The sequence below is a fragment of the Oryctolagus cuniculus genome, chromosome 6 (assembly GCF_051225735.1).
Source record: "Oryctolagus cuniculus isolate XC-2025 breed Fujian yellow rabbit chromosome 6, ASM5122573v1, whole genome shotgun sequence".
Lineage (NCBI taxonomy): Eukaryota > Metazoa > Chordata > Mammalia > Lagomorpha > Leporidae > Oryctolagus > Oryctolagus cuniculus.
In genome coordinates, this window is record NC_142872.1 from 126,472,495 (window position 1) to 126,484,394 (window position 11,900).

An 11,900-nucleotide genomic window follows, 5' to 3' on the forward strand; every position below is an offset into this window, starting at 1 on the left:
CTTAGCAGCTCCACCTAGTTCCTCAGTGCAAAGTCACCTCCCCTCTCCTTCCTCCCAGCGCACCTGTTCTCACCACCTGCCCTGACACAGCACAGTGATGGTGTGCCCACAGTGGCCTCAGCACAGATGGGAGCAGCTGGGTCTGTTTTATTCCACCTCAAGTCCCATCACGGCAGAAGTGGCCAAGCCCCCTCCCTTTGGTTCAGAGGGGCTTAGGAGTGCCTGAACTGCAGAGCAGGGGCGAGCTGTGTGTGCGCATGCGCTTACATGTGCGGGTGGGAGGAGCCTGGCTCAGGGACTGCCCAGCTGCTCCCCTCCCTGGGCCTCCCCTTCCCCTCTGGAGTGCAGACCCTGCGCTACTTTCTCCCCGGCCGCCCCTCTTCCGGCTGCCACACTGTTGTCTCTAGGCCTGGACTTGTCATGTGGCTGGGCGACTGCAAACAGTCCCCATGAGCGGTGCGCACCCTTCTGCTGCACCGGGAGGGAAGGAGGAATTCTTTGAGTTTTGCTTCTGCTTCTCTGCAAGCTGACTTGGTGGACCAATATGGAAACAGAGAAACCCACCAGGCGAGTGAACTCTTGCCATATGGCCCTGGCCCACAGCTATTCGTGTGTGTCTACTGGCAGACCACCTAATGCTCTTTGCTGGGTTGAACAGTGCCTGTGCCCAACCCCTAGAATCCATGTTCCCCTGGAACCACAGGATGGGACTTTTTTTTTGGGAAATAGTATCTTTGCAGATTAAATCATACTGGATTAGCGTGGATCCTAAATCCAATGACTGGTCCTTGGAAGAGGGAACTATGGACACAGACACAGAAACAGAGAGGCTGTGGGAAGACAGAGACAAAGGCAGAGGCAAGCCCTCTACGAGCCAAGGTACACCCAGGCCTGCCAGCAACCTCCCAAAGCCGGAAGAGGTAAGGAAGGATGCTCCCCCAGGAGCCCTTGGCGGGAGCATGGCTGCCACACCTTGATTACAGACTTCTGCCTCCAGAACTGGGGGAGACACCAGTTTCTGGTTTTTTTCAAGCCCGTCACTCCGAGGTCCTTTGTTAGGGCAGCCACAGGAAGCGAACACACTCAGAGGAACCTTTCAAGATGCTTGAGGGCTGGGCCACAGTCCCTCTTGTTCACTGTTGGAGCCCCTGCATCTAGCAGTGTCACGTACATCAGTGGTTCTCAGGACATTTTATTGAATGAAAGTCACAAGGACTGTTGATGTGCTTGGTTTCCTGGAGAAAAGCAGCAACAACAGAGTGAGAAATTGTTTGGCTCGTCCTTCCCGATCTCTCAGATGCCAAAATGACTATTTTTGGTGAATGCAAATCATAGCTGTGGCCAGTGTCTTCAATCCAAGGCCACAAAGGCATGCTCGGAGCCAGAGCACAGTTTATTTTTAAGTCACCAGGCTCGACTCTCAGGCTTAGACTCAGACTTTCCTGGTTAGGGCCACCCCAGCATGGCCAGCAAGCCTCAGCACAGCAAACCAAACATTCCCAAATGGAAGAGGCCATCAGCCTGCTCCTCCAGCACAGCTGGGGAGTACCTCCCCCCGTCGCGTCCATCACCAACACACCGGCCGCTTTCTGACAGGCCTGACGCGCACACATCGCAAGCTGTTGCTCTTGGCTGGCAGCTCCAGGTTCTGGAAGTAAATTATAAGTGTGAGCATGGGGTGCAGCCTGCAGGGTCGGGCTGGGGCAGAATGCTCCTCCTGGAAGGGACGGGAAGGCTTTCTTCAGAACTGTTGTGTTGTTCCCTGCTGTTCACTGAGCCACAAGTAAGCAGTAATTGATCAACTGTCTGCAGGTAGGACTTGGGTTGCCAAAGCTCAAGATTCTCCTTTGTCTCACGGGGGTCTGCCCAGGTCCAGATTTGAGTACACATCACTCAATGACTTGATCAGGATCTGGGGATTAAAAAGGGAGGTAGGGGAGATAGTATTAATCTGTGGGATTCAGAGCGAGTCTTGTTTTCTTTTTCACGCATTGTATTTTCCATCTTTAGTCTTCACAGCAATAATGACTCTGACATCCTTGAAACACACACACACACACACACACACACACGCCAGGTTGGGCCCCCCTGGAAGTCTGCACCCCCTTTCTGTGCCCATCGTGAAAACTCCTGCACCTGTCACCTTCTTGAAATATTTCAACAGAAAGCTCCTTGCATCTATTCCAAAAGTATCAAGGAGAAATGTATACTTTTCCTGGTGCTTTCTTTTTCTTTTGTCTTAAGATTGATTTACTAGAAAGGCAGAGTTACAGAGTGATCATGGAGTTGAGCTCACACCTGGCAAGGCCTCAGGTTCTGCCTGGTGGGTTTAGAAGGCAGTGTCTAATCCTCCAAGGAATGGTCTGGAAGGGCTCAGCAAGTCTGGCTGAGACCCAGGAACAGGCCTCAAGCTGTGTGGGCAATGGATGAAGAATTCCAGACTTAGCTGGGCCACCGTGGCGAGGTCTAGAATGGTATGATTGGATGGTTTATATGTACTCAGGAACCAACCCTCCCCCTGCCCACATGATGTGCTAAGCTGTCTCTTTAGTGATGAGGGCCCTGTGGTGTATACAGTTCCTACCATCATGCAGTTTACAGTTGGGGGTGGGGTCGGGAGAACACATGGTCCCATTTCTAACACCGCAACTGTGATGGTGGACAGTGTTCCAAAGAGGCACCACATTAGCAGGGAATCTGATTAGCTGTGGTGGGGAGAGAGCTCACTGGGGCTTCCCTGGGAAGGCACAGCTAAGCCAAGACCTGAAAGATGAGAAATTAGCTGGACGAGAGGACAAGGGTCTGGGGAGAGGAAGAGGATAGAAGACCAAGGGGGGGCATCAGTGCAGGAAGGAGGAGGGCCTGTCCTGGGAACCTGTGCAGAGAGGGAGCAGAGGGGACAGGTGTGGGACAGAAGGAGCAGCGCACGGGGTGCAAGTCGGAGGCTGCTCATGGGCAGATACCTCTGAGTGGGGCCGAGCCCTTGGATATCAGTAACTATGATAATAATAGCCCCAATAACTACCCTGTAGGGGCTCCTTTCTGTGTTCTACATGTTCTGTATGCCTCATGGTCTTCAGTCCTCACAATCCTCCTAAAGAAATCTTTCCATTTCACAGATGAGGAAAACAGGGGTTAGAGAGACGTACCAACAAGTGACCACACAGCCACCAAGCGCAGGAACTCAAACACGACCCACGGATGGCTGGCTTACAAAAGCCTCATGACTGCTTTTTGGTATCAGGAACTCTTGCTGGGAGCATGGAAGACCACGTCCATTGCTTCAGCTCCCTTGAGTGCCAAGGAGGGTGAGGGGATGGAAGTGGGCTGGGGCACAGGGCGACGGCACTGGCAGTGGTGGAGGGCCGTCGGGAAGCACTGGGGTGGGTGCCCCCAGCTTGTCCAGGTGCGTGAATCTTCTGAAGCCAAAGGCTTGGCAGAGGCCCACTGCGCTGTTGCAGAAGGCCTGTGCTGGGCACGTACTCAGCTTGAAGCTGCGAGGGCTGGATTTTTTTTTTTCCCTCATGGTGACGTTGTGAACCAGGGAAGGCAGACCAACTTGTAAGGATGACTTTTAAGTGAAAAAAAAAAAAAATCTTCTCTAAGGCTTGCAGATGGCTTTAGGGATTGTGGAAGAAAGACAAGTGGGAGGATTTATGAAGCCCCTGAGCAGATGTGCCAAAGCCGGGATGCCTCACTAGCGGAAGAGACCTGTTCACACAATCACTAAGGAGTACTGCGAGGAAGGCACATCTCACAGAGGCCATCAGGGCTTCCTGCTTGATCCAGAGAACCCCCAAGCCCTGTGGGTGCAGCGGAGTTGGAGAAAACCTAGAGCCACTCTGGTGAGCTAGACAAAACCCATTTCAGAATTTAGGAAAACAAAGTTAACTACCCGTCGTGGCCCTGGAGGCGTGCTCCTCTGTAATCTTGGGGGTGCTGGAAAAGTTCTGTGTCTAGATGCTTCCCACTTGAGTGTGACCTTGATATTAGTGGTCCAGGAGTAACTGCTACCCAGACACCAAGAGGTGGGACGGAGATGGAGCCTAGGACCTGGGAAGGACTTCCACGTATCGATGCACCAGAATTGCTATTAGAACGAGGCATCCCTCGAGGCCTGCTATGTGTTTTATTTTTTTTAATAGGCATTTAGTTATTTATTTGAAAGGTAGAGAGAGAAGAGAGAGCAAAACAGAGAAACAGAAATTTCCCATCCATTGGTTCATTCCCCTCACAAAGCCTCCAGGAGCCAGAGCTGGGCCAGGCCTCAGCCAGGAGTCAGGAACTCCACCCTGGTCTCCCACCCACGTGGGCAGCAGGGACACAACTACGTGAGCCGTCAGCTCTTCTTCTCAGGATCTACATTAGCAAGAAACCGCAGTGGGGAGTGGAGCCGAGACAAACTCAGGCACCCTGATCCGGGCGGGGTGCAGGCGTCCCAAGTGGTCTCAACCTTTGCGCCACTGCCCACCCCGTATGTATTATCTTTAGTGGCCCTGGGACCAGTACAACCCTGTGCTACTGCAGATTAGGAGGTCCTCTTGCCCAGGGTCCCCAGTCGTTAGCAGCCGTTTGTGTGGCTGGGAATGACGGGGTTCCCTTTCTTCTTTGAGGAGTCATCAGTTCATCAAGATCTGGGTATGGGGTATTCTAGGAGACCTCTGAGTATGGGGCTCTGCCCCAGCTTCTGTAGCTGGAGTCTCAGCTTGAGGAGCTTGTGGGCAAAGGGCTCTGGTGTTCCCACTGCAAACCCATTTCCTGGGCGTGGCCTTGGACATGGCCCTTGTCAATGAGCCTAACTTTCCTTGAGTGGACAATCAAAGCAATTAGACTTTTCTCTCTGGATTACATGGAATTGTGCACAGATTTCAAATTGTTTTGCACTAAAATAACCTTATCTTTTAATTCCATTTTCCACAAACGTTCTGAAGTGCCCTCATAACAAGCAGAAGGATTGAGGGCAAATCTTAATTATTTTTATATGTAACTTCTGCTACATTGCAAATTTTCTAAAATATGTAGGTATAATTACCATCAGATTCTTTACACTCAAAAATGAAATGAGGCTTGCGTGTCTACAGATTTGACTGCAACGCTTAGCACACAGCAAGCCAGTATGAATAACCAGCAGGATGCCCCATAGGATACAGAGGAGTCCAGGCAAATCTGGGGCGCCTAGGGGGCCAGCCCACTGCAGCTGCATTTGCATGATGGTCTGAGGTTCTGTCTGGGAAAGCAGTTGTGCTCAAGGAAGAGAACTGCAGTTCTGAAGATGGATCAAGGGCAGTCGATGACAGCTGGAGAGGACAGGTGTCTGGGTCTGCCACATGGAGGCGCAGACCCCTGTCCTAGCCCCACAGGCTCCTTCCTGCTTAAGCTTTAGGGGAGAGAGGGACAGAACTGGAACGTTGTTAAGTCACTTCCTAAATCTCTGCTAGACTTTGAGAAGTTTAGGCAGCGCAGCTTGTAGCCTTTTGACCTAGTGTAGGCCTCCCTCGCCTGGAGTACTCGGAAACAGCTGGTGTGCAGGAGTCTGCAGGGCGGCCTTCATGGTGGGGAGACAAGGAGAGGAGGACAGCAGCCACGTGGGACCTGAGCACCTTACCTGAGCGCACCTGGGACACCTCTCCTGGCATCCGGAGCAACGTGTTCATCCGGGACACCGACAGCCTGGGGCAGGGCCAGGCACCGGGGGTCTCCTGAGGGCAGGGCCTGCTCTGTGGTTGATGGGCCGCTGAGTGCCTTGTTTGCCTCCAAGCTGGAATTTCCTCCGATCTCTTACCCAGTTCCCTTCACAAAGGAGCTGACAAGGCATTGCTTTGGGGGCTATGCTCTCAGAAGCAAGAGCACCCCCCCTCCCATCACACAGCTATACTTAATCAACATTTATTTTTAAAAAATGTGATCAAACATCTATCCTATAAAACTCGTCATTTTAATCATGTTCCAATATACAACTCATTCATTACACGGGCAGTGCTGTGCGACCATCAACACAGTATTGTATTTCCAACACTTTTCCAACACTCACTCCCGACAGAAACACGGCGGGTAATCATCACACAGTCACCACCCATTCCCCACCTGCGCCACAGCCCCTGGAAACTGTTCAGCCATCTTCTGTCTCTATGAATTTGCGCAGGTAAGTAGGAAGTCACAGTGCTTGTCCCTTTGTGACTTGCTTATTTCACCTAGATGATGTTGTCGAGGTTCGTCCGTGCTGCAGCAGGTACCAGGGCTACTCTCTACTACACGGCGGACCAGCACTGCCGTGCGTGTGTGTGTGCACGCGTATGCCCCCACGCTTTGTTCACCGATGTCCATAAGTGTGTTGCTTTCACCTTTTGGTTATTGTGAACCCTGCTGCAAAGAACACCGGCGTAAAAATATCTGTGAAAACCTTTGTTTTCAGTTCTTTGGAAACTTTTTTTTTACTTAGGAGTAAAATTGCTAGGTCATAGGGTAATTCTAGGTGTGACTTTTTGAGAAACCACCAAATTGTTTTCCACAGAGGCTGCACCATTTTCCGTTCCCACACACACTGTACAAGGGCTCCAATGTCTCCAAATTCTTGCTAATGCTTGCTATTTGCTATCAAAAAACAAACTACAGCCACCCAATGAATAATATGGTATGCCATGGTTTTGACTTTCATTTACCTAATAAGCAATGATGAGCCTATTTTGAAGTGTTTGGTGGTCTTTTGTGTGTCTTCTTTGGGGAAATGTTAAGTTAATATGTTTGTCATTTTTTTACTAGAGATTCTTTTTTTTAAGGTTTACTTATTTGAAAGGCAGAAACAGAGAGAAAGAGAGAGACAGAAAGTCTTCCATCTGCTGGTTCACTCCCCAAATGACCACAATGGCCAGAGCTGGGTGAATCCAAAGCCAGGAGCCAGGAGCTTCCTCCAGGTCTCCCACGTGGGTTCTGGGACCCAAGGACTTGAACCATATTCTACTGTTTTCCCAGGCCATAGCAGAAAGCTGGATTGGAAGTGGAGCAGTCAGGACTCAAACCGGTGCCCATATGGGATGCCGGTACTGCAAGTGGTGGCTTTACCCACTACACCACAGTGCCAGCCACTAGAAATTTATTTTTATTTATTAATTTTTACTTTAAAGATGTATGTATTTATTTGAAAGGCAGAATTACAGAGAGGCAGAGGCAAAGAGAGAAAGAGACAGATCTTCCATCACTCCCCAGTGGCTGCAATGGCCAGAGCTGTGCCGATCTGAAGCCAGGAGCCAGGAGCTTCTTCCGGTCTCCCACAGGGGTGCAGGGGCCCAAGGACTTGGGCCATCCTCCATTGCTTTCCCAGGCCATAGCAGAGAGGTGAACTGGAAGTGGAGCAGCCGGGACTCGAACCAGCACCCCTATAGGATGCCAACACTGCAGGAGGCGGCTTTACCCACTATGCCACAGCGCCGACCCCTCATTTTTATTTATTTACTTGGAGGGCAGAGTAGCAGAGAGAGAGGCAGAGAGACAGAGTTCTTCCATTCACTGCTTCACTTCCCAAATGGCCACAGAAGCCAGGGATAGCCCAGGCTGAAGCCAGGATCCTGGAACTCCATCAGAATCTCTTATGTGGGTGGCAGGAGCCCAAGTATTTGGGCTATCACCTGCTGCTTTCCCAGGCACGTTAGCAGGGAGCTAGATTGGAAATGGATCAGCTGGGACTCAAAATAGCTCTCCACTATAAGATGCAGCCCTTAACCCACTGCATCACAACTTCTGCCCTGGCCTTTTCTCAATTTTTGAATTGAATTCTTTTGTTGTTGTTGTTGTTATTGAGTTGTAAGAGTTCTCTGTATATTCTGGATATTACACTCTTACCAAGTATATGACTTGTGGCTATTTCCTCCCACCTGTAGACTGTCTTTTCCCTCTCCTAAAAGTGTCCTTTGCAGTACAAAAGTTCTTAATGTTGATGAAATTCAATTCAGCTGTTTTTCTTCTGTGGCCTGCATTTTTGGCATCCTATTCATGGAATCTTTGTTAAATATGAGGATGTCCTGCACGGTTTTCAGCTAAGCGCTGCAGACTTTTAACTCTTCAGCTGAACCCTCACGCATTTTGAATTAGTTTTGTAGATGGTCTAAGGAGCTGACATTTGTGTGTGCTGTTTTTTAGCTCTTGCAGCTCCCTTCTGACTTCTTGGGATCTGCAAGCTGAGGCGGTTTTACCTCTTCCCTTCCTGTTTGGATGCTTTTTCTTTCTTTTGTAGCTGGAACACTCGGGACAGTGTTGATGAGCAGGAGTGGAAGTGGACAGCCTCATCTTAGTCCTGATCTTGGAGGACAGCTTTTGGTCTTTACTTTTGAGGATCATCTGTGGGTTTATCAGAAATGCAGTGAGATAGCTTCCCTCCATTCTAGTCTTCTGGATTTTTAAATCATAAAGACATTACAGTCGTCCTCCATGATCGTCTTCTGTGTTTCACTGATTTTTTGGTAGTGAATTATTTTGATTCCCTTCTCATTTACTGTTGTTTATATTCTGTAAATAATTTGTGTTTATCACAGGGATTACACTTAATACCTAAACTTTTAACAACCTAATTTGAACTGATACCAGTTTCACTTTTTTTTTTTTTTTGGACAGGCAGAGTGGACAGTGAGAGAGAGAGACAGAGAGAAAGGTCTTCCCTTTGCCGTTGGTTCACCCTCCAGTGGCCACCGCGGCTGGCGCACTGCGCTGATCCGAAGCCAGGAGCCAGGTGCTTTTCCTGGTCTCCCATGGGGTGCAGGGCCCAAGTACTTGGGCCATCCTCCACTGCACTCCCGGGCCACAGCAGAGAGCTGGCCTGGAAGAGGGGCAACTGGGAAAGAATCCGGCGCCCCGACCGGGACTAGAACCCGGTGTGCCGGCGCCGCAAGGTGGAGGATTAGCCTACCGAGCCGCGGCGCCGGCTTCTTTTTCTTTTCTTTTAAAGATTTGTTTATTTCAAAGACAGTAAAATAGAGAGAGAAGGAGAGAGAGAGAGATCTCCCATCTGCTGGTTCATGCCCCAAATGGCTGTAATGGTCGAGGCTGTGCCAGGCTGAAGCCAGGAGCTTCTTCCATGTCTCCCACATGAGTGTAGGGGCCCAAGTACTTGGGCCATCTTCCACTGCTTTTCCAGGTGCAGGGAGCTGGATCAGAAGTGGAGCAGTCCAGATTCGAACTGGTACCCCTATGGGACGCCGGCACTGCAGGTGGAGGCTTAGCCTTCTATGCCACAGTGCTGCCCCTAGTATTCTTTATCTTTTCTTCTCTTGAAAGGCAAAGTCAAAGAGAAAAGTCTTCTATCTGCTGGTTCATTCCCCAAATGGCTGCAATGGCCAGAGCCTGGACCAGGCTGAAGCCAGGGGCCTGAACTCAGCCTGGAACTCCTTTCAGGTCTCCCACATAGGTGGCAGGGGCTCAAGTACCCAGGCCATCTTCCACTACTTTCCCAGGAACATTAACAGGGAGCTAGATTAGAAGTGGAGCAGCCAGGACATGAACCAAGTCCCATATGGGATGCTGGCATTGCAGCTGGTGGCTGTACCTGCTATGCCGCAGCTCCGGCCCTTGCCTGGTCTTCTTTATGTCAACTCTGAGAGTGTCCTGCTATAGTTTCTGCAGGGCTGTTGGAGTGAGGAGACTCCCTTTTGTTTACCAGCACAGGGTGAACACTTGGGGTCCTCTCAGGCATTTTCTGAGCGTGTGTCTGCCCCAGGGCATGTTCACGATGGGTTCCTACATTCCTTATGCACCCAGCTGCTTTTGAACATTTTAATTTCCCCAAGTGACTGCCCCAGCTTTGCTTCCTGGGTCTTAGGCAGTCTGTTGAGTATGTGCACCATGACCTTTCCCCCCAGGCTACTGTGGATTATTAGTTTGTTTTCCACTGTTTTTGAGCAATGGTCACTGCTTTTCTGGCCCAAAGCCCACGTTAGGCAAAACCGAAGCAAGCACCTTGTGTCAGTCTTTGAGGTAGTCCCCAAACAGATCAGCACAGACATATGCATGATTTGGGGGTGAGATCCACTCCGTTCCTTCTGGAACCAGGAGCCTGCGTCCCACACGGGCTGCCACACTGGGAGTGAGTGCGCAGGGCAAGAGGAAGCTGTCCCACTACTTTCAAGGTGCTCCTTCTTGATCCCGCATTCGTGCAGTGGCTGCAAACCTTTGGCTGTTTCCTCTAGAGTTCTGACAAACTTGGTTCTGACACCTCCTGCTTGTTTTGAGGTGCTTCTGTAGGGAGACAAGAGCTTGGAGCTACTCGCTCTGTCATTCTGTGGACATCACTACACAGATATCCTCTTTTTTTTAAGAAAAAGCTTTATTTATTTTATTTGAAAGGCAGAGTAGGCCGGCGCCACGGCTCACTAGGCTAATCCTCTGCCTTGCGGCGCCGGCACACCAGGTTCTAGTCCCGGTCGGGGCGCCGGATTCTGTCCCAGTTGCCCCTCTTCCAGGCCAGCTCTCTGCTGTGGCCCGGGAGTGCAGTAGAGGATGGCCCAAGTACTTGGGCCCTGCACCCCATGGGAGACCAGGAGAAGCACCTGGCTCCTGCCATCGGATCAGCGCAGTGCGCAGTGCGCAGTGCGCCGGCCACGGCGGCCATTGGAGGGTGAACCAACGGCAAAAGGAAGACCTTTCTCTCTGTCTCTCTCTCTCACTGTCCACTCTGCCGAAAGGAAGACAGAGAGATGGTAGCAACAGCTGGAGCTGAGCCGATCTAAAGACCGCAGCTGGGAGCTTCTTCCAGGTCTCCCATGGGGTGCAGGGGCCCAAGCACTTGGGCCATCTTCTGCTGTTTCCCAGGAGCATTAGCAGGGAGCTGGATTGGAAGTGAAACAGCTGGGACTCAAACCGGTGCCCAGATGGGATGCCGGCACTGCAGCAGTGGCTTTACCCACCATGCCACAGAGCCAGCCCCACCAGTATCCTTTCACTAATGACCCTATTGGGGCTGGCCCTGTGGCACAGCAGGGTAAACCACTGCCTGCAGTGCTGGTATCCCATACTGGGAACGATTCGAATCCTGGCTGTTCCACTTCCAGTCTAGCTCTCTGCTAAGGCATCTGGGAAAGCAAGAAAAGATGACCCAAGTACTTGGGCCTCTGCACCCACATGGGAGACCCAGAGGAAGCTCTTGGCTCCTGGTTCCTGGTTCTGCCTGGCCCAGCCCTGGCTATTGCAGCCATTTAGGGAGTGAATAAGTAGATGGAAAAAATCTCTCTCTATCTTTACCTTTCAAATAAATAAATCCTTTTTTTAAAATTACCTTATTTTCATCTTTATACCAATGTGGTCTGGTGCCAGATCACACCTGTAAAACTTTAACCATAGCTTGAACTGGTGGATGATACCTATTTTTTGTGGAGTTGGGAAAACAAAAACAAAAACAAAAAAAAAAAAAAAAAAAAAAAACAACCATGGGAAGCAGACCAGAGTCAAACAAAAGAATCAGTCTCTATAGCGCATACCCTATCTGTGCATAGGTCTAAATACTGTGTAGGTGGCATCTACCTTGCTAAAGACAGTCTTCATTTACAATTCAGAGTAAAGGGGCACTTTCTAAAATGTTTGCTTCGATGTTCAACAGTTGTCGTTGGTCCCCTGGATCTGGGCTGCAATGGGTTTCATCTCTTACGGTGACGAGTGCATCATGCCACGCAGAAGGGATAAAAGCCAGGTCCAGGTTCAGGAGACATGAGTTCCACAAGCAATTGGTGGTGTTTATCATGGGCACAGGAGGGTGGAATAGCAATGTGTGTCTACCGCTGTGTAGTGAAGTACCCCAAAAGATAGTGCCTTAAAGCAACATTTACTCTCTCTCTCAAGAGTATGGGAATACTCTGGTCTTTCTTCAGATCATATAAATCTTTCGCCTTCAAGTGTAGGGGCGCAGTCTGGTTACCCTCAAG